The 27755-nt window shown below is 36.9% G+C and overlaps 1 long non-coding RNA gene across 1 annotated transcript; it reads left to right on the top strand.

Moving 5' to 3' along the window:
* Positions 1-197: 197 nt before the first annotated feature.
* Positions 198-27458, top strand: LOC120852083. The gene is made up of 3 exons (XR_005718472.1): positions 198-209; positions 17796-17804; positions 27361-27458. It is a non-coding gene; the product is annotated as an uncharacterized LOC120852083 (long non-coding RNA).
* Positions 27459-27755: the final 297 nt, after the last annotated feature.

The raw sequence follows: 27755 nt of genomic DNA, 5'->3' as shown, positions 1-27755 counted from the left end.
ATGGTCTTGGTCACACTCACTTCTCAATCTCATCCCCCACCAGGATCCCACCCCAATCTCTGCTGACAGCAACACCACTTAATTTCAGGTCATTAAACACAATGCTCCAGGGCTTCCCAGGTGACACCATGGTAAGAATCCAGGTGACACCATGGTAAGAATCCATCTGACAATGTATGAGATCCAAGAGACACGAGTTAGATCTCTAGGTCAGGAAGATCCCCTGGAGCAGGAAATGGCAACTCACTTCAGTATTCTTGCCTGGAAAATTCCATGAACAGAGGAGCCTCTCAGGCTACAGTCCATGGCATCACAAAGAGTTGGACATGACTGCTCCAATTCCCACAAGATCTTTGTAGGGCTTCCTCCTCACACACCATGCTTTAGCCAAGGAAACGTTTCGTCACTCTTTAGATTTCAGCTCACCAATCACTTAGTAGGAAATTCCTTCCTTTACTCTTCAGATACTGCTATATCTTGTCTTTGTGGAAAGTTGCAAACTTATTCAAAGTAATTTTAGGAAATGAAACTGATTGAAAATAAATATGTCAATTTACCAAATCTGCTTTGTTCCACCTCTTGCTTACGATCTTTTTAAAAAGTTATTTATCTAAACAAACAAAAGACCTATATATAGAAAACTATAAAAGACTAATGAAAGAAATCAAAGATGACACAAATAGATGAAGAAATAAACCATCTGTGTGGATTGGAGGAATCGATATATTGAAAATGAGTATACTACCCAAAGCAATCTATAAATCCAGTGCAATCCCTACCAAGCTACCAACAGTATTTTTCACAGAACTAGAACAAATAATTTCACAGTTTGTATGGAAACACACAAAAAAAACTTTGAATAGCCAAAGCATCTTGAGAAAAAAATAGAACTGGAAGAATCAACCTTCCTAACTCCAGGCTATACTATAAAGCTACAGTCATCAAGAAAGTATGTTACTGGCACAAAGATAGAAATATAGGTCAACAGAACAAAATAGAAAGTCCAGAGATAAATCCACACACTTATGGACACCTTATATTTGACAAAGAAGTCAAAAACCTACAATGGAGAAAAAACAGTCTCTTTAACAAATGGTGCTGGGAAAACAGGTCAACCATAAGTAACAGAATGAAACTAGAACACTTTCTAACAACATACACAAAAATAAACTCAAAATGGATTAAAGATCTAAACATAAGACAAGAAACTATAAAACTCTTAGAGGAAAAATAGGCAGAACACTCTCTAACATAAATCACAAGATCCTTTATGACCCACCTTCCAGAGTAATGGATGAAGGAGTCTTTGGGCCTAGAAAAGAAAACACAGTCTCAAAGGCCCTTGCTGAATCATCTAACTTCAGGAAAAACAAAACAGGACTTTTGGTACCGCCTTGATAATCCAGGCCAGTTACATCTATCTGGGACTTATCATGCCCTGGCCAGAAATCTTCCACACCCTATACCTGCCCAGAAGACTTATCACCCCCTGCCCAACTACAAATGCCATCTCAACTAAAGAATACCCAAAACATCACGCCTGATTTACATTTCCCTTATGGCTTCCACAAACCTCCCTATGAGTCTGACCCCTCTTGGCACTCAACCTGGTCGTTGGGCTGACTGTCATCCCTCCTTGCCTGAATAAATGTAACCTACTTCTGTTGAGGTCGTCTCTCCTTTTCTGCCTCGGCCTGAACTATACCTTACAATGGGAATAAAAAGAAAAATAAACAAATGGGACCTAATTAAGTGTAAAAGCTTTTGCACAACAAAGGAAACTATGAGCAAGATGAAAAGGCAGCCTTCAAAATGGGAGAAAATAATAGCAAATGAAACAACTGATAAATAATTAATCTCCAAAATATACAAGCAGCTCATGCAGCTTGCTACCAGAAAAATGAAAACCCAATCAAAAATTGGCAAAAGAACTAGACAGACATTTCTCTAAAGAAGACATACAGATGGCTAATAAACACATGAAAAGCTGCTCAACATCATTTATTATCAGAGAAATGCACATCAAAACCACAATGAGGTATAATCTCATGCTAGTCAGAATGGCCATCATCAAAAAATCTACAAACAATAAATGGTGAAGAGGGTGTGGAGAAAAGGGAACCCTCATACATTGTTGGAGAGAATGCAAACTGATAGAGCCACTATGGAGAACAGTGTGGAGACTCTTTAAAAAACTGGGAATAGAACTGCCATATGACCCAGCAATCCCACTGCTGGGCATACACACCAAGGAAATCAAAATTGAAAGAGACACATTCACTCCAATGTTCATTGAAGCACTGTTTACAATAGCTAGGACATGGAAGTAACCCAGATGTCCATCGGCAGAAGAATGGATAAGGAAGTTGTGGTATGTATACACAATGGAGTAGTACTCAGCTAGAAGAAGGAATGCATTTGAGTCAGTTCCAATGAGGTGAATGAGACAGGAACCTATTATACAGAGTGAAGTTAAGACAGAAATAGAAATACAAACACTATATGCTGCTGCTGTTGCTAAGTCGCTTTAGTCGTGTCCAACTCTGTGCGACCCCATAGACGGCAGCCCACCAGGCCCCCCCGTCGCTGGGATTCTCCAGGCAAGAACACTGGAGTGGGTTGCCATTTCCTTCTCCAAAACACTATATATTAATGCATATATATGGAATTTAAAAAGATGGTAACAATGATCCTATATGCAAGACAGCAAAAGAGACACAGATGTAAAGAACAGACTTTTGGACTCTGTGAGAGAAGGCAAGGGTAGGAAGATTTGAAAGAATAGCATTAAGACATATATATTACCATATGTAAAATAGGTGACCAGTGCAAGTTTGATGCATGAAACAGGGCACTCAAAGACAGTGCTCTGGGCCAACCCAGAGGGATGGGGTGGGGAGGGAGGTTGGAGGGAGGTTCAGGATGGATAGGGGGACACATGAGCACCCATGGCTGATTCATGTCATTATATGGCAAAAATGATCACAATATTGTAATTATCCTCAAATTAAATAAATTAATTAAAAAAAGAAGGAAAGAGGGGAAAGTATTTAGCTATTTGGAATTGCTAGGCTTGGAGACTCAATTTCTTAAACAATTAATTTTATAATTGCCTCAACATTATCTGTTGCCTCCTACAAAACCTGTATGCAGGTCAAGAAATAACAGTTAGAACTGGACATGGAATAATGGACTGGTACAAAATTAGAAAAGGAGTACATCAAGGCTGTATATTGTCACTCTGCTTATTTAACTTATATGCAGAGTACATCATGTGATAGACCAGGCTGGATGAAGTACAAGCTGGAATCAAGATTGCAGGGAAAAATATCAATAACCTCAGATATGTAGATGACACCATCCTTATGGCAGAAAGTGAAAAGAAACAGTTCCTCTTGAAGAAAGTGAAAGAGGAGAGTGAAAAAGCTGGCTTAAAACTCAACATTCAAAAAACTAAGATAATGGCATCTGGTCCCATCACTTCATGGCAAATAGATGGGGAAACAATGGAAACAGTGACAGACTTTATTTTCTTGGTCTCCAAAATCACTGTAGATGGTGACTGCACCCATGAAATTAAGACACTTGCTCCTTGGAAGAAAAGCTATGACAAACCTGGACAGCATATTAAAAAGAAGATATATTACTTTGCCAACAAATGTCCATTAGTCAAGGATATTGTTTTTCCAGTAGTCATGTATGGATGTGACAGTTGGACCATAAAGAAAGCTGAGTGCCAAAGAATTAATGCTTTTGAACTGTGGTTTTGGAGAAGACTCTTGAGAGTCCCTTGAACTGCAAGGAGATGAAACCAGTCAATCCTAAAGGAAATTAAGGCTGAATATTCAACAGAAGGACTGATGCTGAAGCTGAAGCTCCAATACTTTGGCCACCTGATGTGAAGAGCTGACTCCTTAGAAAAGACCCTGATGCTGGGAAAGACTGAAGGCAGGAGGAGAAGGTGATGACAGATGACAAGAGGCTTGGATGGCATCACTGACTCAATGGACATGAATTTGAGCAAACTCTGGGAGATGGTGAAGGACAGGTAAACCTGCTCTGCTGCAGTCCATTGGTGTGCAAAGAATCAGACATGACTGAGCAACTGAACAACAACATTGCTTATAACAGATTATGTTGAAAAGCTACCTATCTTGAGCCAAACAGTGAATTTAGAAGAAAATTCTTATATTAACAAGTAGTGCATGTCTGTTTGCAAACTAGCCCTTTTTTAGAGTACTCTAAACTACCCCCCGCTTTTTTTTGAGCCCACTGAGGTAAAACCCTTAGAAACTGACCAAGTTTGGCAAGACTATATCTTCAATGGTTTTTCTCATTTTATCGTAATTAGTATTACAAATTTTAATCTCACAATTTCACATTAGGTTCCCAGGACTCTATATGGATTTAAGGGAAAAAATATATTTTTAAAATAAAACACTTGAGTATTATCACCAGATAGATGTCCAGGAATTTTAATCTAAGAATAACCTAGGAATTTAAATTTTATTCACACAAGAAATTCCCTTTTTTTACCTTGTATCAACAATTTCTAGCTCAGTGCTGTTTATTATTTGGTTTTTAATAACATTTTTTATTATAATGGATCTGGAATATTTTATGAGGATAGGGTTCTCTGGAATATTCTCTAGGAGAGTTTGTTCAGAATATTTTTGTTGGAAGAATACAAAACATCTTTAGCATATCATATGAGATAAAGACAATGCATATCAAATTATATTAACAAGCATCTCCAAATATATGAATAGGTCCAAAAATAATAAAAAATTCTAATACAATCAAGCAAAACCAAAGGAAAAAGAACAAAACTCAGAATAAAACAAGAAGGAACACTACATGATAGGATATTATTTAAGTACGAGCAGAATATGAATAATGCAGGGAAGGTAAAGCCAGCCTAGAGCAGAGAGATTTCTACAGCAGTCTCAAGGTTCTCAGCAATTTCTTAGCTAGGAAAAAATTAGAGATTAGTATAATGACATATACAGCCTTGACATACTCCTTTTCCTATTTGGAACCAGTCTGTTGTTCCATGTCCAGTTCTAATTGTTGCTTCCTGACCTGCAAATAGGTTTCTCAAGAGGCAGGTCAGGTGGTCTGGTATTCCCATCTCTTTCAGAATTTTCCACAGTTTATTGTGGTCCACACAATCAAAGGCTTTGGCATAGTCAATAAGGCAGAAACAGATGTTTTTCTGGAACTCTCTTGCTTTTTTGATGATCCAGCAGATGTTGGCAATTTGATCTCGGGCTCCTCTGCCTTTTCTAAAACCAGCTTGAACATCTGGAAGTTCATCACTGACTCGATGGACATGAGTTTGGGTAGACTCCAGGAGTTGGTGATGGACAGGGAGTCCTGGCGTGCTGTGATTCATGTGGTCGCAAAGAGTCGGACATGACTGAGCCACTGAACTGAACTGAACTGATAAGGACATATATACATGTATATTCACTTTTTCTTATAATAACTTTTAAGGAATTATATTTAGAATCACAGCGTTTATTGTTCACATTTCAAAGCGTTGTTTCACTTTCCATCAACTATCATTTCATTGTTTTTTCCATGAAGTTCTAAACTATAAAAACCTATCCAAGTGTTACATACAATCATCTGGCTTAACTGGACCCTACTAGACAATTGCAGTCAAAATTCCAATGCCATTTATAGGCAGAAAAAGGCAACATCATCCCTTATGGATTATTGCCTTATCCTGGGCTATTTCTGTCTGGGGAGACAGTCTCAAAGCAATCTAGATATTTCTGTGGAGTGTCCTGATTAATAAGAGGCATAACATAAAACACTGTAGAATAGTTCTCTATTACTGAAAGTCAGTAATAAAATATTCACCTTCCTTTCTTCTTAGTCATACAGTAAGAATTCACATACAGTAATTTTCCTATTCATTCTCGAGATACTTTTAAAATAGCTCAAGCTATGAGCATCTTATTGAAAAACCCTATAAGGTCATGTTCAGAAACAGGCTCACTATATATACACACATATAAACACTTACACACACACACATACACACACACACACACCTATTCTCTCAAGAATAAACATTCAGAAAGTCACACTAAGTGTTTTGATTCATTGTAAGAACATCAGAAGATGCCTTGCTTCCAGAAAATAGAAGAAGGAAGAATTCTCAATTGATATTATGAAGTTGGTATTAACCTTCAGAACAGAGCAGATAAAGATACTATAATCAAAGAAAATAAGAGTACCATATCCCTCTGATTATAAACATCTTAACAAAATATTAGCAACTAGAATTTATCAATATTTAAAGCAAATTATATGCAGAGTACATCATGAGAAACACAGGGCTGGAAGAAGCGCAAGCTGGAATCAAGATTGCCAGGAGAAATATCAATAACCTCAGATATGCAGATGACACCACCCTTATGGCAGAAAGTGAAGAGGAACTAAAAAGCCTCTTGATGAAAGTGAAAGCGGAGAGTGAAAAAGTTGGCTTAAAGCTCAACATTCAGAAAATGAAGATCATGGCATCTAGTCCCATCACTTCATGGCAAATAGATGGGGAAACAGTGAAAATGGTGTCAGACTTTATTTTGCGGGGGCTCCAAAATCACTGCAGATGGTGATTGCAGCCATGAAATTAAAAGACACTTACTCCTTGAAGGAAAGTTATGACCAACCTAGATAGTATGTTCAAAAGCAGAGACATTACTTTGCCAACAAAGGTCCGTCTAATCAAGGCTATGGTTTTTCCAGTGGTCATGTATGGATGTGAGAGTTGGACTGTGAAGAAAGCTGAGCACCGAAGAATTGATGCTTTTGAACTGTGGTGTTAGAGAAGACTCTTGAGAGTCCCTTGGACTGCAAGAAGATCCAACCAGTCCATCCTAAAGGAGATCAGTCCTGGGTGTTCACTGGAATGACTGCTGCCAAAGCTGAAACTCCAATACTATGGCCACCTCATGCGAAGAGGTGACTCATTGGAAAAGACTCTGATGCTGGGAGGGATTGGGGGCAGGAGAAGAAGGGGACGACAGAGGATGAGATGGCTGGATGGTATCATGGACTCGATGGACGTGAGTTTGAGTGAACTCCGGGAGTTGGTGATGGGCAGGGAGGCCTGGCATGCTGCGATTCATGGGGTCGCAAAGAGTCGGAGATGGCTGAGCGACGGAACTGAACTGAACTGAACTGAAAGCAAATAAGCACACAAGCATCAAAGGTATTATACACAAATACCAAAACATGAACAGTCTAGTTAGAAAATGTGATACACACACACACACATACAGACACAAAATATTTCCCTAAGCCTCCTTGGTGGCTCAAACAGTAAAGAATCTTCCTGTAATTCCGGAGACCTGGGCTAGATCCCTGGGTCGGAAAGATCCCCTGCAGAAGGTAATGGCTACCCACACCAGTATTCTTATCTGGAGAACTTCATGGACAGAGGAGCCTGGCAGGCTACAACAGTCAGACATGACTGAGTGACTAAGGCCAGCAAGGTTGATATTTGAGGGTAAACAAGAATGTGAAAAAAAAAAGTTACATGATTTAGAAATTAGGAAATGTGTTTAAAACTACAATCAACTATCAATATAAACCTATCAGAATAGCTAAAATAAAATACTGTGGCAACATCAAATGCTGGCAAAAATGTGGAGAAACTGGATCCCTCATATGCTGCTTGTGGGGATACAAACAGCCACTATAGAAAACGGTTTTGCAGTTTCTTAAAAGCTAAATATGCAATTACCATATGACCAGTAATTGCCCTCTGTCATATCTTAACTAAATGAAGACTTACTTTAACACACAAACCTGTTCATGAATGTTTATAGCAGTTTTATTTGTATTAGCCAAAAACTGGAAACAATTCAGATGACCTTTAATAGGTGAACAAATCATGGTACATCCATACCATGGAATAGCAGTAAAAACAAACTGCTGCTAAGTCGCTTCAGTCGTGACCGACTCTGTGCGACCCCATAGATGGCAGCCTACCAGGCTCCCCCGTCCCTGAGATTCTCCAGGCAAGAACACTGGAGTGGGTTGCCATTTCCTTCTCCTAAGCATGAAAGTGAAAAGTGAAAGTGAAGTCACTCAGTCGTGTCTGACTCAGCGACCCCATGGACTGCAGCCCACCAGGCTCCTCTGTCCATGGGATTTTCCAGGCTAGAGTACTGGAGTGAGTGCCATTGTCTTCTCTGAAAAACAAACTATTGATACACAAATAATTTGGACAAGTCTCCAGAGAATTATGCTCGAGTAAAAAAAGCCAATCCTCCAAAGTTTGCACACTATATGATTCTATTAAAATAGCATTCTCCAGAGAATTATGCTTAGTAAAAAGAGCCAATCCCCAAAAGTTTGCATACTGTATGATTCTTTTTAATATAACATTCCAAAATGACAAACATGGAATAGATTAGCAGTTGCCAAGGGTAAAGGAGGATGGGGGGCACATATAGAAACAGATTTACTACATACAAACACACTCACACACACACACACATTCTGGTTCACACAGAGCATTCTCAAATGAAAGTTTTTATTTTGCTACAAGAGGATTAGGAGACAACATATACAGGATAGAAACATTCATAGGCATTATGCCTTTGTTGGTTTTCATTTCTTCTCTTCAATTGTTTCTCCCATAACAAACAGCTGACTTCTCTCTTAAAATCTAAATTTTAGGGACTATAAGGACCTTTCCATAGAAGACTATCATCCAGTCTCTTTTTTAAAATATTATTTATGGTAGCTTATAAGGTTATGCCACCCAGAGATACATTAAACAGGAATTTTTAAGACACCTAAGAACAAAAAGAATGCTCCTCTGTTGGTGTAATTGCTAGCACCAGGTTGGATAAAATTATGTGGGGCATTTAGCCCTAGAGGATTTCTTTTTAAATCACACTGTGTAGACCACATCATTCTAGAACATTCTAGAAAACAGGTGGATGCATCAAATACTGGAAAATCTATGGACGGGTCAGAATGATCAATTTCCATTATTCAAAATATAATTCAAATTCATGTCAATGTGATGTTGTCAGTATATATATATATATAGATAGATAGATAGATAGATATCTATATATAGATAGATAGATATAGATATAGATATATCAGAGAAGGCAATGGCAACCCACTCCAGTACTCTTGCCTGGAAAATCCCATGGACGGAGGAGCCTGGTAGGCTGCAGTCCAAGGGGTTGCTAAGAGTCGGGCACAACTGAGCGAATTCACTTTCACTTTTCACTTTCATGCATTGGAAAAGGAAATGGCAACCCACTCCAGTATTCTTGCCTGGAGATTCCCAGGGACAAAGGAGCCTAGTGGGCTGCCGTCTATGGGGTTGCACAGAGTCGGACATGACTGAAGCGACTTAGCAGCAGTAGCAGCTATATATATATATATATATATATATTCACTTAATTTGCCTTACACATGCTACTTTCATAAAGTAGCCAACCCGCTTAAAAAGGTATCATAAAGCAACCAGTTAACTTGGAAAATATTTTTATGGAGAATATATGAAATAAAAAGATAAAGCTGAGCTCATCAGTGAAGCCCATCTTACTGTCAACCAGAGACTAAAGTAAGATCCCCAGAGGATCCTACATACAAGCAGAACATTTTTAAAAACCGTTTGTTTAAGCAGAGTCTATTTTAATTGCTACACTGGTATTGGCCCAAGGTAGAGCTTTCATTTCTCAAACAAAATTAAAACTTTGATCAGCATTATGAAACCAGTCAAACACCACAGTGATTAGAGCCCTATTCATATCTACCTGGGTGGGAAGGGAAGTTGACCAGGGAACTCTGTGAGCGCTCATCATTTCCTTAACTCGAATTCCAAATAGTATCCCTGCTCTCTTGTTGAGAAAACCATGAAACGGAAGTGAAAAAAGCATCAGAAGAATCCTGACTATTCCCAGTTCCCCAAGCCTTGCACCTCTCATCACAACTCTCATTGGCTATTATGGAGGCTCTAGAAGGGATTCTGTGAGCTTCTGTCACAGGGGACTGGACGCTTACTATGCAGGCTCTTGAACCTGGTCACTGCAGACCAGGAAGAGGGAGACTCTGAGGCTGTACAGTGCAAGGTGTTGGTATTGTTTAAAATGCTTCAAGCCTGGAGCCCCTGGAAAATCGGGGGAGAAAAGATCATTTTAACATTGTCCCTTTTCTTTCTGATGGCACAGTTCTTAACTCGGTGAATTAGAAATGGGCAAACACAAATAATGCTTTCTCAGTCTTTTACAAATGCTAAGCAAAGATAAAAATGTTTGTAGTGGTGCTTAAAATGTAATGCCATTCTAAAACAAAAGCCATGAGTTTTTAAGTAAAATTAATTATAATGTAAGATAATATAAATGCTAGAAAGATGAAAGAAAGATATTTAAATGCAAGTGATATACTCCTAACAGACTCCCTTTATCTCATCCCTCCTCTCCACCTGTTCTATACAAGGAAAGAATAGAGATTTGTTCAACATGCTCATATTACTTTTCTTCTAGAATATTTCTTGGGCAGAATGCATAAGCAAGAATATACATAAGGACAAGCTATGGATTAGAATGTAGGTGAGGAAGAGGATAATGCAGGTAAACAGCATGCAGAAAACATATTAACTTTAAGAAAAAGAAAATGAAATAATCTAAGTGACTTTAACACATTCTGAAACCTATAAACTATGATTCATTTATAAAATAGTAAAGTAATATACTTAGAGATTTCTGATAAACATATATATTGTATGTCCCATTTGTGATATTGGCTGAAATGTTATTTTGAATATTAAAAAATGAAGCAGAAAAATCCACAATCCTACAAGAGTAAACTTCCCTCTAGATACACATTTCCTTTGAATAGGTACAAAAACTTCCTTTACTAAATTACCTTAATTTTGAATTGAAAAGGCCAAATTTGTGACTTGCTGCTCACCTCTCTTCTTTTGACCTGTCTACCTTCCAAAAGAAAAATCAGTGGAGGCATGTATCAACACAGTCTGAAGATTCTTTTAGATAGCCATGACTGAAAACCTGGCCTGAGCCATTAAATCCACCTCTGTCATCTTCAGTTCCACCCTAATGCACATACAGTTCCCACGTGGGTCAGATGGAAAAGAATTCACCTGCAGTGCAGAAGACCCGGGTTCGATCCCTAGGTCAGGAAAATCTCCTGGAGAAGGGAATGGCTACTCACTCCAGTATTCTTGCCTAGTAAATCCCATGGACAGAGGAGTGGGCTACAGACTACAGACCACGGGGTCGCAAAGAGGTGGACTCCACCAAGCATTAATAAATGCACACACACAGATAAAGAAAAGATAATATAATGGTAAACAATCTTTCACCAATATAACTGGGAGAAGAAAATTGTATCACTAATAAAATTTATCAACTCTCATGAAAAATTATTCATAATGCTAAAATTAGAATTAATATTTTTCATTGCTCAAGAAGTCTACTTTCCCTAGCTTGCTTTCAGTTCTAAGGAGTCTCAAATCAATAAATGACTATCAGTGATGATTTCATAAATAAGTTCATAAAAAATCATAGATATTTTTGTTCACTTCTAATTCTTATAAGTGACAACAATTATCATTGTGATTAACTGCAGAAATGGCAAATGATAAACAGAGAAATTTGGGCTCTTTTAGATTAAGCAACAGTATGCTATAAGGAGAATTATTTTAAAAGATTGATTTTTTTTTATAGATACTATTTTATAGTTTACACTTTAGAGACTATTTGCTTCTAAAGTCTGTTGAAATCTTGAATCAGAATTGTCAGTTACAAAAAAGGAAGGAATTAACACACAAATAATTGTTTTTTCAGAGTATAATCTGTTGAGCTGGCATCTAAGCTCAAATAATAATTTCAAACAATTTGGAAGCAGTTTTCATATAATTTCATGCTCTATGAAAAATCCATTTGGAAACCATGTGTAACATTTGTTATAAACAGTACATTTATACTTACATCCCTCTGTTTCCATTTTTCATCAACTGCTGCCTAACATTCAGATTTCCATAACTTTATGTTTTGTACAGTGACCTAAAGAAAATATTTAAAGAAACTGTTGCAGGTTAGAGGATGTGCTTCTTTATGGCAGGAACCTCATTTAAAGACCTGGGTTTCTCTGTAATCCTTTCAAAGGACATTCATGCATGCATTGAACTAGAAATATGCTAAACATAAGGAGTGTGCTTTAAACTCTGGTCAGACTAACATGCTGTTCTAATTGTTCTTTAACTGAGACGTAATAAATTTTTAGAGAAAAAATATATATGTATCAACCAACATGGAGGTTACTTTTCCTTTAAGCAAGATTAAAGGAAAATAAGAATGCTTTTCTTCTGTTTCTTATCAATTGCATAATTCTAAATATTTATTAATGTCACAGCAAAATTCCACAATATTTCCCTATACTCTATAGTCCTAAACTTAGCATTGTTGTTGTTCAGTCACTAGTTATGTCTGACTCTTTGCGATCCCATGGACTGAAGCACGCCAGGCCTCCCTGTCCTACACCATATCCCAAAGTTTACCCAAGTTCATGTTCATTGCATCAGTGATGCCATCTAGCCATCTCATCATCTGATGTCCTCTTCTCCTTCTGCTTGCAATCTTTCCCAGCATCAGAGACTTTTTCCAATGAGTCAGCTGTTTACATCAGATGACCAAACTACTGGAGCTTCAATTTCAGCATCAGTCCTTCCAATGATTATTCAGGGTTGATTTTCCTTAAGATTGACTGATTTGATTTCACTGCTATCTAAGGGACTCTCAGGAGTCTTCTCCAGCACTACATTTCAAAGGCATCAATTCTTTGGCGCTCTGCCTTCTTTATGGTCCAGCTCTCACAAACATATGTGACCACTGGAAAGACCGCATCCTTGATTATATGGACCTTTCTGAACAGAGTAATGTCTCTGCTTTTCAACACAGTGTCTAGGTTTGTCATTGCTTTCCTACCACAAAGCAATCTTCTGATACCATGGCTGCAGTCAGTCCGCAGTAATTTTAGACCCCAAGAAGAAGAAATCTGTCATTACTTCCACCCCTTCTGCTTGCCATGCAGTAAGTCCCTTGGACTGCAAGGAGATCCAACCAGTCCATTCTGAAGGAGATCAGCCCTGGGATTTCTTTGGAAGGAATGATGCTAAAGCTGAAACTCCAGTACTTTGGCCACCTCATGTGAAGAGTTGACTCATTGGAAAAGACTCTGGTGCTGGGAGGGATTGGGGGCAGGAGGAGAAGGGGACGACAGAGGATGAGATGGCTGGATGGCATCACTGACTCGATGGACATGAATCTGAGTGAACTCCGGGAGTTGGTGATGGACAGGCAGGCCTGGCGTGCTGCAGTTCATGAGGTCGCAAAGAGTCAGACATGACTGAGCAACTGAACTGAACTGAATGGGGCTGGATGCCATGATCTTATGTTTTTTAATATTTAGTTTTAAGCCGGTTCTTTCACTTTCCTCTCACCCTTATCAAGAAGCTCTTTAGTTCCTCTTCACTTTTTGCCATTAGAATGCTGTTATCCGCATATCTAAGGTTATTGACGTTTCTCCCAGCTGTCTTGATTTCAGCTTGTAACTCATCTAGTCTGGCATTTCTCATGATGTGCCCAGCATACAGGTTAAACAAACAGAGCAACAGCAGACAGCCCTGACATACTCCTTTCTCAATCTTGAACCAATTAGTTGTTCCATACAGCATTCTAAGTGTTGCTTCTTGACCCACATAGAGTTTTCTCAGGAGACAGGTAAAATGGTCTGGTATTCCCTTCCTCTTTAAGAGCTTTCCACAGTTTGTTATGATCCACATAGTCAAAGGTTTTAACATAGTCGATGAAACAGTAGTAGATGTTTTTCTGAGATTTCCTTGCTTCCTCTGTGATCCCGCAAATGTTGGCAATTTGATCTTTGGTTCCTTTGCCTTTTATAAATCCAACTTGGACATTTGAAAGTTCTTGGTTCATGTAATGCTGAAGCCTAGCATACAAGATTTTAAGCATGATCTTACTGGCATGGGAGATAAGTGTGACTGTCTGATGGTTAGCACATTCTTTAGTACTATTCTTCTTGAGAATTGGGATAAGAATTGACCTTTTCTAGTCCTGTGGCCACTGCTGGGTCTTCCAGGTTTGCTGACATATTGAATGCAACACCTGGATAGCATCATCCTTTAGGATTTTAAATAGCTCTACTGGAATTCCATGGCATCCATTAGCTTTATTAACAGCAGTGCGTCCCAACCACTTGACTTCACACTCCAGAATATCTGGTTCTGGGTGACTGATCACACCATCATAGTAATCCTGTTCATTAAGCTCTTTTTCATACAGTTCTTCCACGTACTCTTTCCATTTCTTCTGGATCTCTTCTGCTTCTGTTAGGTGTCTACCGTTTCTATTCTTTATTATGCCCATCTTTGGGCAAAATGCTCCCTTGATATTTCCAATTTTCCTGAAGAGATCTCTAGTCTTTCCTCTTCTGTTGTTTTCTTCTAGTTTTATGCATTGTTCATTGAAGAAGGCCTTCTTGTCTCTCCTTGCTATTCTTTGGAATTCTGCATTTAGTTGGATGTACCTTGTCATTTCTCTATTGCTTTACACTTCTATTCTTTCTTCAGCTATTTATAAAACCTCCTCAGATAACAATTTGCCTTCTTGCTTTCCTTTTTCTTTGGGATGGTTTTGTTCACTGTCTCCTGTACAATATTACAGACCATCCATAGTTCTTCAGGCACACTGTTAACTAGATCTAATCTCTTAAATTCATCCATCATCTCCACTGCATATCCATAAGGGGTATGATTTAAGTCATACTTGGCTGGCCTAGTGGCTTTCCCTGCTTTCTTTAGTTTAAGTCTAAATTTTGCTATGAGAAGCTGATGATCTGAGCCACCGTCAGATCTTGGTCTTATATTTGCTGACTGTGTACATCTTCTCCATCTTGGGCTACAAAGGATGTAATCAATTTGATTTTGTTATTGATGATTTGATGATGTCCATGTGTAAAGTCATCTTTTGTGTTATTAAAAAAGGGTTTTCGCTATGACCGGTGCATTCTCCTGGCAGAATTTGGTTAGCCTTTGCCCTGCCTCATTCATCCCCTTCATGGATCACTGCCTTGTGGCAAAGGGGCTTGTGTAATTCAATGAAGCTATGAGCCATGCTTTGAAGGGCCACCCAAGATAGACAGGTCCTGGTAGAGTGTTCTGATAAAACATGATCCACAGGAGGAGGGAATGGCACACCACCCCAGTATACTTGCCATGAGAACCTCATGAACTGTATAAAAGGATAAAAGTACAAGCCTATCATAGACTTATACAAATTAGTAAGAGATTCATCAGTTTTATTAGGCATAGCTATGACCAGAGTGTGTGCTATTTAGTTTCCCTGGTTCCCATCCTCTGCTAACTAAGCTCAATCCAGATTATACCTCTATGTATCTCTGCAGCCACGGATATGATTCTTCATTCTATGGTCTCATGATCTACATGCAAAGCCACCGCATGTGTATGTTTGTGTTTGTTAATGTGTTGCTCATCAAAACAGGCGAGAATGTGTATTGGATCAACAAAAACCATCACTAGGAATAAAACAGTCAATTTTAACTGATAATTGTGGGTCAGCAGCTTCATTTCTGCATACAGAAAAAATATTGAAATTGATAAGAGAAATAAAAAATATGATTTGCTTTTCTCTAACAATTTGAAATCTGACATAGGGTAGAAGTATAAGGAGGCTGGTTAACCAGAAAACTATCTACAAACAAAAATATCAGCAAGATAAAATACAGGTAACACTGGCTCTCTTGTACAGAGGTTATGTGAGTAGGGCCAAAAAAGCCCCGATATTTTCTAGACTGCTCCGAGTCTTCTCTACATTCATTGGCAACTACATCTCAGGATTTTATTCATCACAAACACATGTATTACCTATTACAATCATGATTCAATACGTATGAGAAGGACATAGTTTCATACATTACCACAGGAGAGGAAATCATTTTCAACATGTAAATTATCCCAAGAATCTTTTATTTGTATGTTTTTGACATGATGACTTTATTTTTGCCTTCAACTTTATAGATTTGAGTGTGTTTTTTAGAGATTAGTGTATAAGAACTGGGTAAGGGAGGGGTGAGATTAATAATTAATTACACTGAAACTATTACCCATTTATCTAGTCATTTATTAAAGGTGGGTTTTAGAATTATTGTATAATAATAATATAGTATTATTAATTATAATAATAATATAATAAGTATAATATAATAATATTATACAATATTATATGCAAAGAACCTGGATTGTTGCCTAGCACATTCCGGCATGATATCAATGATTGTTCATTCCTTTTATTTCTGCCTTCATGTGTATTTGTAGGGTTGAAAGATTTCACTCGGCTTTGTTCAAAATAAAAGTGGTTCAGCAATAGTCTGAAGAATTTATTTCAAAGTCTCATTCATTAGACAAATATTTATGGAGTTGTTATTATGTCAGTTCTTATCACACTGGTGAGGTCTATATAGTTCAGCCTAGACAAAATAAGTGGGGCTTCCCAACCTGGCGCAGTGGTAAAGAATCCGCCTGCCAACGCAGGAGGTACAAGAGATACGTGTTTGATCCCTGGTTGGGAAGATCTCTTGGAATAGGAAATGGCAACATGCTCCAGTACTTTTACTTGGAAAATTTCATGAACAGAAAAGCCTGGCAGGCTACAGTCTGTGACAATGCAGAGTTAAACACGACTGGTGACTAAGTACACACACACACTGTTCTAAGTTGCTTCAGTGGAGTCCAACTCATTGCAACCCCATGAACTGTAGCCTGCTAGGCTCCTCTGTCCATGGGGTTCTCCAGGCAAGAATACAGGAGTGGATTGCTATTTCCTTTTCCAGGAGATCTTCCCACACACATGCACACACAAATAAACAAGGTATTACAATGTGGTATTGTGGCCATTAATGGAGATAGGAAAGGGATATTACTTTAAAATAGCCTCAGAAGAGGGTTGTGGTAGGAGACAGTCAAGTTGGAAAGAGCAGACAGTATAAATCTATAGAAAGAAAAGAAAGAATAAACAATCAGGGAACTGAAACTACTCATCAAGGAACTAAATGGATTTTGTAAAATTTATATTTCAATGATATACATATATCCAAAATCATCAAATATGGGAAATATGGATTAGCTATAAAAATATAATTTTCTATTTGAGACTTCCCTGGAGGTCTAGTGGTTAAGACTCTCCACTTCTAATGCTGGGGTCATGAGTTTGAACCCTGGCTGGGGGAACAAATTCCCACATGCCGTGTGGTGGGGGCCAAAAAATTTTTAATATACACATATATATATAACATATATATAATATATAGTTTTTAATTTTTTACTTGAAAAAGAAGGTATGTGGTTCTTTAAACTAATGGTAAATCTGTGCCACCTAATGATCCAGTTATGACATAGCTAATTAAATGGCTTTTCAGGGAAGTAAATCTAAAACCTTACATTATCTGTTTTTAGAAATTACTGTTATATCATTACAGAAGTGATTAAAATACTATTTATTAAAGTATTCTACAATTTTCCCTTAAAATGAACAATTTTAATAAAAATATTTCAAACTGATATATCATGTTCATATTTTTATAGTATTTCTTTACTAAATCAATTTATTCTTTACTGAACTGATAATACCCTTAATATTAATTTTTTCTTGATATATTTTAAAGTTAGTCTAATGCTAAATGATGTTTGTTAGTGGCTGAAGGTGCACACTGGATACTGAATAAGCTGAAAGGGGTGCTTCATTCTTTATAATGCACATTAACAAAGAGTTCACAAACTAAGAATACTTGATTGTACACAGAAACAAAATAATCTCTTTAGAAGTATATTTGCTTAGATATAACACTGTGATATTTGACCTTTCATGAAAATGTTGCCGTGAAAAAAAATCACAAAGATATTTAGCTTAATTTCTTTGAAATCTTTTTCTTTCTAATTCTATTATTTTTTGAAGAAGATAAATTGAACATTACCTATCTTTTGAAATAAGAAACAATACCAAGTGAAGGAATGTGTTTCATATTAATTTTAAACCTTATATTTTGGCCCACCAAATCACACTGACATCATGATGTTTTTAAGCATATTTGAAACAGTCCTCATTGTCATACTTTAACTTTTATATCTTGATGAAAAACTTCAGATTACTAAACTTCAAATTATTTTTCTTAATGAAGAACTTCAGATTATTAAACTTCAAATTATTTTTCTTATCGGCATTTTTCCTTAATTTCATTATTTGGTGTACAGAATATTCTAATTCTTGCTATTGTCTATTGTAACAAAACTGAAGAAGTAGAACAAAGAAAATGTTGTGATTTGAGAATGGCTTTTCATTCAGTAAATGGATTTCACCTCCAACAAATCAAAATGAAAAATGATGACTTCTCTGGAACATTTAAAAGACTAAGTACCACAGAGTAATATTAAAACCAGCAAAGTGGAGAATGGCTAATGTAATTTATGACACATACCCTAAAACATAGAAGACTTGTGATACAAAGGAAAAAAGTCTAACTAATATGACTGGCAAAGATACAAAAGAGGCTATAGAAAAACAAAAAGCAGTTATTTACAATTTCAAAGTTGCTGACTTTATAAGTCAAATATGTTCATTAAGAATTAAATATTCACAATGAGGTACCACTTCACACCAGTCAGAATGTCTGTGATCTAAAAGTCTGCAAGCAATAAATGCTGGAGAGGGTGTGGAGAAAAGGGAACCCTCCTACACTGTGGTTGGGAATGCAAACTAGTACAACCACTATGGAGAACAGTGTGGAGATTCCTTAAAAAATTGCAAATAGAACTGCCTTATGACCCAGCAATCCTACTGCTGGGCATACACACCAAGGAAACCAGAATTGAAAGAGACACATGTACCCCAATGTTCATCGCAGCACTGTTTATAATAGCCAGGACATGGAAGCAACCTAGATGTCCATCAGCAGATGAATGGATAAGAAAGCAGTGGTACATATACACAATGGAGTATTACTCAGCCATTAAAAAGAATACATTTGAATCAGTTCTAATGAGATGGATGAAACTGGAGCCGATTATACAGAGTGAAGTAAGCAAGAAAGAAAAACACCAATACAGTATACTAACACATATATATGGAATTTAGAAAGATGGCAATGATGACCCTGTATGCGAGACAGCAAAAGAGACACAGATGTGTAGAGCGGACTTTTGGACTCTGAGGGAGAGGGCGAGGGTGGGATGACTTGGGAGAATGGCATTGAAACATGTATACTATCATGTAAGAAACGAATCACCAGTCTATGTCCGATGCAGGATACAGGATGCTTGGGGCTGGTGCACGGGGATGACCCAGAGAGATGTTATGGGGAGAGAGGTGGGAGGGGGGTTCATGTTTGGGAACGCATGTACACCCGTGGTGGAGTCATGTCAATGTATGGCAAAACCAATACAGTATTGTAAAGTAAAATAAAGTAAAAATTAAAATTAAAATTTAAAAAAAGAATTAAATATTAATTAAATAATGCTGAGTGGTAAAATTAAATGTAGCAATATGAGTTGCCCCAAGTAAACCCATCAACTGGTAGCTGATGGAATTAGATGATAGAGAGTAAAATATAATTTGTACTAAGCAAAAAAAAAAAAAATCTTCTGTTTCTTTTTAATTCAAAGCATGAGTACAGGCAGCCAAAATATCAGATTCTGCATTTAAGTCTCTGCCAGACCTTCAGTTAAAAGGAGTGAGTGATATCCAAAAGCACCATTGCCTTGGACCAGTATTATGGTCACCCTGGTTATTGGTGAGCAGGTTGGGAGGGGTGCAAAAAAAAAAGGCAGATTCCAGCTAACTTGCCCTCAGGTTAAAATGTACACAAACCCAAGATTTTGACACCTAATGTGCTAGGCTCTAAAAACTAGTGTTCTGGATAAGTCTGCAAGTAATGTGCATGTAAAGGGAGAAAGTAAATACAAATTTTCCACAACCTATGCATATTCTTTTCTTTTTCATAGTTGTGCAAAATACATTATCATTTGAGTATGCCTTTCATAAAAATTTTCAGAAAAATAATTATTAGTGTCAATGAAAAAGTGACAATGACTTTTATGTGGACAAACAGGAGAATGTTTAAATCAGGTACTGATTTGAAATTTGAGATAGTTTGAAGTAATTTGAGTTTACTTTTGGAATAGTGTTAAGGAAAGTTCTAAACATTTAGAATCATTGAGTCTTTCCTTGTGGATTTATCATTTGCTCATTATGTAACGTCTACCTTTTGTCTCTAGTAATTTTATCTTCTGTGAAATCTACTTTTGCAGGTATTAATATGCTGCTGCTGCTAAGTTACTTCAGTCGTGACTCTGTGCGACCTGTGCAACTCTGTGTGACCCCATAGACGGAAGCCCACCAGGCTCCCCCGTCCCAGGGATTCTCCAGGCAAGAACACTGGAGTGGGTTGCCATTTCCTTCTCCAGTTCATGAAAGTGAAAAGTGAAAGGGAAGTTGCTCAGTCGTGTCCGACTCTTAGTGACCCCATGGACCACAGCGCACCAGGCTCCTCAATCCATGAGATTTTCCATCTGGAAAATCTCCAGAACACTGGAGTGGGGTGCCATTGCCTTCTCCAAGGTATTAATATAGGTATTCTTATTTTTTTATTAGTACTTGATGGTGTATCTTTAAGCATCCTTTTATTTTCATCTATTTTGTCATTAAGTCAAAAATTACTTTCCTTTAAGCAATAATATGTAAGTCATATGTTCTTTTTATTTCCTCTGTAATTTCTGGCTATTTATTAGTAGGCTTAAGATATTTACATAAGGCAATTATTGTATGTTAATTCTTACATCTACCATGATATTATATATTTTCTATTTGGTTCCTCTTTTTTTGGTTCTGTTTATTTGATTTTGCTTGCCTGCTGTTAATTAAACAATCTGGGGATGCCATCTTGATTTATTTTTAGTGTGTAAGCATATCTTTACATAGATTTAGTGAGGCTATTCCATGTATTTCATATATAGAAATAGATGACATAGATATAGATATCAAAGATTGATATAAGAATAGAAATATAGATATAGAAATATACATAGTTGTATAATTTAGAGTCTACTGAGATCAATATCTACCACATCAGATGAAGTGTGCAAACCTCATTTCTACTTAGGTCTCTTTTCCTTCCTCCAGTTTTAAATATAATTTTCTTGAGTATCAGATTATCACAGAACATTTGTCTTAATTTTAAAATATAACTGACAAAGCTCAGGAGGAAAGAAATACCCTATGTTTTTACCCCAGTTTCTTTTTTTTTTTTCCTCCTGTGTGTTTCTACCTCCTACAACACTCTTTGAGTTTTATTTCTCTTAAATAACAATTATATCATAAACTACCTAAGTCATGGTAAACCATGTGTCTTTTTTTTCATATTTAAACTTTTTATTGTGGAAATTTTCAAACACACACAAAAGCAGAAAGGATATGGCAGTGATACCCCATGTACGCCCCAGGGAACTCTCAGTTTCAGTAGTTACTAACATCTCATCAATCAGGTAATCCACCTTTCTCCCTCCTTTTTATTTTTTTTAAATTTATCTTAATTGGAGGCTAATTACAATATTTTAGTGGTTTTTGCCATATATTGACATGAATCAGCCATGGGTATACATGTGTCCCCCATCCTAAACCCCCCTCCCTTTGCCCTCCCCATCCCACCATCCCTCAAGGTCATCCCAGTGCACCAGCCCTGAGCACCCTGTATCCTGCACTGAACCTGGACTGGCGATCTATTTCACATATGGTAATATACATGTTTCAATGCTATTCTCTCAAATCATCCCACTCTCGCCTTCTCCCAGAGTGCAAAAGTCTGTTCTTTACATGAGTCTCTTTTGCTGTCTCACATGTAGGGTCATCACTACCATCTTTCTAAATTCTATATATATGCGTTAATATACTGTATTGATGTTTTTCTTTCTGACTTACTGCACTCTGAATAAAAGGCTCCAGTTTCATCCACCTCATTAGAACTGATTCAAATGTGTTCTTTTTAATAGCTGAGTAATATTCCATTGTGTATATGTACCACAGCTTTCTTATCCATTCGTCTGCCAATGGACATCTAGGTTGTTTCCATGTCCCAGCTATTGTAAACAGTGCTGCGATGAACATTGGGGTATTGCGCAGCAATGGGATTTCTAGGTTGGATGGCAGTTCTATTTCCAGCTTTTTAAGGAATCTCCACACTGTTCTCCATAGTGGCTGTACTAGTTTGCATTCCCACCAACAGTGTAAGAGTGTTCCCTTTTCTCCACACCCTCTCCAGCATTTATTGTTTGTAGACTTTTGGATAGCAGCTATTCTGACCTGCATGAAATGGTACCTCATTGTGGTTTTGATTTGCATTTCTCTGATAATGAGTGATGCTGAGCATCTTTGCATGTGTTTGTTAGCCATCTGTATGTCTTCTCTGGAGAAATGTTTTTTTAGTTCGTTGACCCATTTTTTAAATTTGGTCGTTTAGTTTTCTGGTATTGAGCTGCATGAGCTGCTTGTATATTTTTGAGATTAATTCTTTGTCAGTTGCTTCATTTGCTATTATTTTTTCCCATTCTGAAGTCTATCTTTCACCTTGTTTATAGTTTCCTTCTTTGAGCAAAAGCTTTTAAGTTTAATTAGGTCTCATTTGTATATTTTTGCTTTTATTTCCATTACTCTGGGAGGTGGGTTATAGAGGATCCTGCTGTGATTTATGTCAGAAAGTTTTCCTCTAGGAGTTTTATAGTTTCTGGTCTTACATTTAGATCTTTAACCCATTTTGAGTTTATTTCTGTGTATGGTGTTAGAAAGTGTTCTAGTATCACTATTAACAAGTGGTTGACCAGATTTCCCAGAACCACCTGTTAAAGAGATTGTCTTTTCTCCATTGTATATTCTTGCCTCTTTTGTCAAAGATAAGGTGTCCATAGGTACATAGATTTATCTCTGGGCTTTCTATTTTGTTCCATTGATCTATATTTCTGTCTTTGTGCCAGTACTATACTGTCTTGATGACAGTAGCTTTGTAGTATAGTCTGAAGTCAGGCAAGTTGATTCCTCCCGTTCTGTTCTTCTTTCTCAAGATTGTTTTGGCTATTTGTTTTTTTGTGTTTCCAGACAAATTGTGATATTATTTGTTCTAGTTCTCTGAAAAATACCTTTGGTGGCTTGAGAGGGATTGCATTGAATCTACAGATTGCTTTGAGTAGTATACTTATTTTCACTATATTGATTCTGCCAATCCATGAACCTAGTATATTTCTCCATCTATTTGTGTCATCTTTGATTTCTTTCATCAGTGTTTTATAGTTTTCTATATATAGGTCTTTTGTTTCTTTAGGTAGATTCATTCCTAAGTATTTTATTATTTTCATTGCAATGGTGAATGGAATTGCTTCCTTATTTTCTCTTTCTGTTTTCTCATGGTTAGAGTATGGGAATGAAAGGGATTTCTGTGTGTTAATTTTATATCCTGCAACTTTACTATATTCATTGATTAGCTCTAGTAATTTTATGGTGGTGTCTTTAGAGTTTTCTATGTAGAGTATCATGTCATCTGCAAACAGTGAGAGCTTTACTTTTTCTTTTCCAATCTGGATTCCTTTTATTCCTTTTTCTTCTCTGATTGCTGTGGCTAGATCTTTCAAAACTATGTTGAATAGTAGTGGTGACAGTGGGCACCCTTGTCTTGTTCCTAATTTAAGGGAAATGCTTTCAATTTTTCACCATTGAGGATAATGTTTGCTGTGGGTTTATCATATATGGCTTTTATTATGTTGAGGTACGTTAACTCTACATATGCTTTCTGGAGGCTTTTTATCATAAATGGATGTTGAATTTTGTTAAAGGCTTTCTCTGTATCTATTGAGATAATCATATGGTTTTTAATCTTTCAATTTGTTAATGTGGTATATCACATTGATTAATTTGCAAATATTGAAGAATCCTTGCATCCCTGGGATAAAACATACTTGGTCATGATGTATGATCTTTTTAATATGTTATTGGATTCTGTTTGCTTATTTTGTTGAGGATTTTTGCATCTATGTCCATCAGTGATATTGGCTTGTAGTTTTCTTTTTTTGTGGCATCTTTGTCTGGTTTTGGTATTAGGGTGATGGTGCCCTCACAGAATGAGTCCCCTGCAATTTCTGGAAGAGTTTGAGTAGCATATGTGTTAGCTCTCCTCTAAATTTTTGGTAGAATTCACCTATGAAGCCATCTGGTCCTGGGCTTTTGTTTGTTGGAAGATTTTTGATTACAGTTTCGGTTTCCATGCTTGTGATGTGTGTTAAGATTTTCTATTTCTTCCTGGTTCAGTTTGGTATGCTATACTTTTCTAAGAATTCATCCATTTCTTCCTGGTTGTCGATTCTATTGGCATGTAGTTGCTGATAGTAGTCTGTTATGATCCTTTGTATTTCTGTATTGTCTGTTGTGATTTCTCCATTTTCATTTCTAATTTTATTGATTTGATTCTTCTCCCTTTTTTCCTTGATGAGTCTCACTAATGTTCTATTTTATTTATCTTCTCAAAGAACCAGCTTTTAGTTTTGTTGATTTTTGCTATAGTTTCCTTTGTTCCTTTTTTATTTATTTCTGCCCTAATTTTTATGATTTATTTCCTTCTACTAACCCTGAGGTTCTTCATTTCTTCTTTTTCTAGTTGCTTTACATGTCAAGTTAGCTTATTTATTTGATTTTTCTCTTGTTTCTTGAGGTAAGTTTGTATTGCTGACTGTTCCATTGTTTCTTGTTCCATACTGGTACTACAATATTCCTTGTTTTTATCATTTCCTTTCTATAAATAACTTCATTTAGCCAGTCTTCAAGGGAAAATATTCTAGTAAGAGATCTTTAATTTTTTTCACCTGAGATATTTTTATTTATTCTTTACTATGTATTCCCCATGAGTACAAACCTAATGGATATAGAATTGGTGTTTTAAAATGCTTTCATTTTAGCACTTTAAAAATATTATGCCACCTCCTTCTGGTCTCCATGGGTTCAGATAAGAAATCCATTGCCAATGGATTTAGGATTCCCTATAGGTAATTCCATTTCTCTATGTTCCTTTTTTTTTTTTTTTAATCTTCAGTTTTAAATTTTTAATTAAGATATTTCTTGGCCTGTACCTACTCAGGTTTATCCATTTGGGGATCACTCAGATTCTTACATCTATAGGTTTATGTCTTTCACCAAATTTGGGGAATTTTACCTACTATTTCTTCAAATACTCTTTCAGCCCCACTTTTTCTATTCTCCTTCTGAGACTCTGACAATATGAATATTGGATCATTTGTGATTATTCCATAAGACTCTGCCTTTGTCTTTTTTTTCAGTCTATTTTCTCTGTTATTTAGATTTTATAAGTTCTATTATTCTGTCTTCAAATTTACTAATTTACCCTCTGTTATCTCCACCCCATTATTAAACTCATTCATGAGTTTTTAATTTTTCTTACTGTATTTTTATAGTTTCAATTTAATTCCTCTTTATAATTTTTATTTCTCTGGTAATGTTTTATTTTATTTTTGATTCAAGAGAATTTATAATTGGTTGTTAAGGCATTTTTACTATATTTCTTATAATACTTGTCAAATAATGCCAACATCTCATTTATCTTAATGTTTGCGTCAGTTGATTCTCTTTCGTCACTCAGGTTGTGACTCTACTTGGTCCTTGGCATGATGAATGAAAATTTATTGTATCCGGAACATTCAGCTGTTATTTAAGAAACTCTCCATCTAGTTAAATCTTTTATTTTAGCAGGTATTCCCTGGTGGTTCAGATGGTAACAAATCTGCCCGCAAGGCAAAAGACCCGCGTTCAATCCCTGGGTCAGGAAGATCCCCTGGGGAAGGAAATGGCAACCCACTCCAGTATTCTTGTCCAGAGAATTCCATAGACTAGCAGGCTACAGTCCATGGGGTCACAAAGAATCAGACATGACTGACTGACTTTCAATTTTACATGTTCTTTCACCCTGTTTAGTTTTAGCACATGTGTTTTAATCCTAAAGGAAATCAATCCTGAATATTCATTGGAAAGACTGACACTGAAGCTGGAGCTCCAATACTTTGCTGACTCATTGGAAAAGACTCTGATGCTGGGAAAGATTGAAGCCAGGAGGAAGAGGGAATGACAGAGGATGAAATGATTGGATGGTATCACTGATTCAATGGACATGAGTTTGAGAAAGCTCTGGGAGATAGAAGAGAACAGGGAAGCCTGGCATGCTGCAGTCCATGGGGTCACAAAGAGTTGGACATGGCTGAGCAATTGAACAACATAATGTAATTGACTCCATACATGGATCAAAATGTGAGTCATAATAAATGTTAATCCAGATTGAATCTTTTATCCAGCCATTTAATATAGTTTTTACTCTTACCCATCAAAGACACAATTTTTGCTATTGCTTATGCCTGCAGTTCTGCTCAAATAGAAAATAAAGCAGTGGATCTAATAATACATTTGATGAATGATTAACATTTATTTTGACTGAGAGCTTATATAAGCTTTGCAATAAGCTACTCCAAGTTGTACATGTACACATTTTTGGAATAGTGAGGGATACTTCCTTAGCCTCTATCGATTATGTGTACAAGATAATTAAACGTGGTCAAGTGAATATGGAAGCCTGTGGTCCGGTGGGTCACTGGCACGTAAGTTGGAGTCAGGGCTCTGAACAGTGTCCAGTCAGAGAATACTGATGACAGTAGCCGAAGAACTGGTTTTCCAGGGGCTAGGAAGAAAAATGCAATATCCACAGAGTCTACAATTAATTGTACAGAAAGGCAACTATGTTATTGTATCCTGGAATGCAGGATATGTTCCTGCAATGTATGTTCCTTTAGGAATCCAAGAAAGAAAGATGACTTCTAGGGTTTCTTTTCTTTTCTTACTTTTTTTAAAGCAAGTTGCAGAAGCAGGCCCCATAGGGCACAGATCTATTCAGCCTTATGCTCCAAAGCATCATTAAGTCTCTATCTGTGTCTTAGGCAGCTCTGGCTGCCATAACAAAATACCACATCCAAGGTGGCTTAAACAATAAATATTTATATTCTCACCATTCTGGAGGCTTCAAGTCTAAAACCAGAGTGCCAGTGTTTCTGATGAAGATGCTTCTTATCTTGAATATAGTCACATTCTCAGTGTCTTCACATAGCAGAGAGAGATAGAGAGCAAGATGATATCTATGGTGTCTCTTATAATGGCGCTAATCCCTTATAAGAACCATAGACAGAGGTTCCTAACATGGAACAGGAGGCAGTGATCAAAACCATTCTCAAGAAAAAGAAATGCAAAAAGTCAAAATGGCTGTCTGTGGAGCCTTACAAATAGGTGAGAAAAGAAGAGAAGCTAAAGGCAAAGGAGAAAAGGAATGATATACCCATCTGAATGCAGAGTTCCAAAGAACAACAAAGAGATAAGAAAGCCTTCCTAAGTGAACAATGAAAAAGAAAAAAAAATAGAGGAAAACAATAAATAGGAAAGACTAGAGATCTCTTCAAGAAAATTAGAGATACATAGGGGACATTTCATGCAAAGATGGTCACAATAAAGGACAGAAACAGCATGGCCTAACAGAAGCAGAAGATATTAAGAAGAGGTGGCAAGAATACATTG

This window comes from Oryx dammah, unplaced genomic scaffold (genome assembly GCF_014754425.2).
Source record: "Oryx dammah isolate SB20612 unplaced genomic scaffold, SCBI_Odam_1.1 HiC_scaffold_2, whole genome shotgun sequence".
Lineage (NCBI taxonomy): Eukaryota > Metazoa > Chordata > Mammalia > Artiodactyla > Bovidae > Oryx > Oryx dammah.
This window is presented reverse-complemented; position numbering and strand designations above follow the sequence as displayed.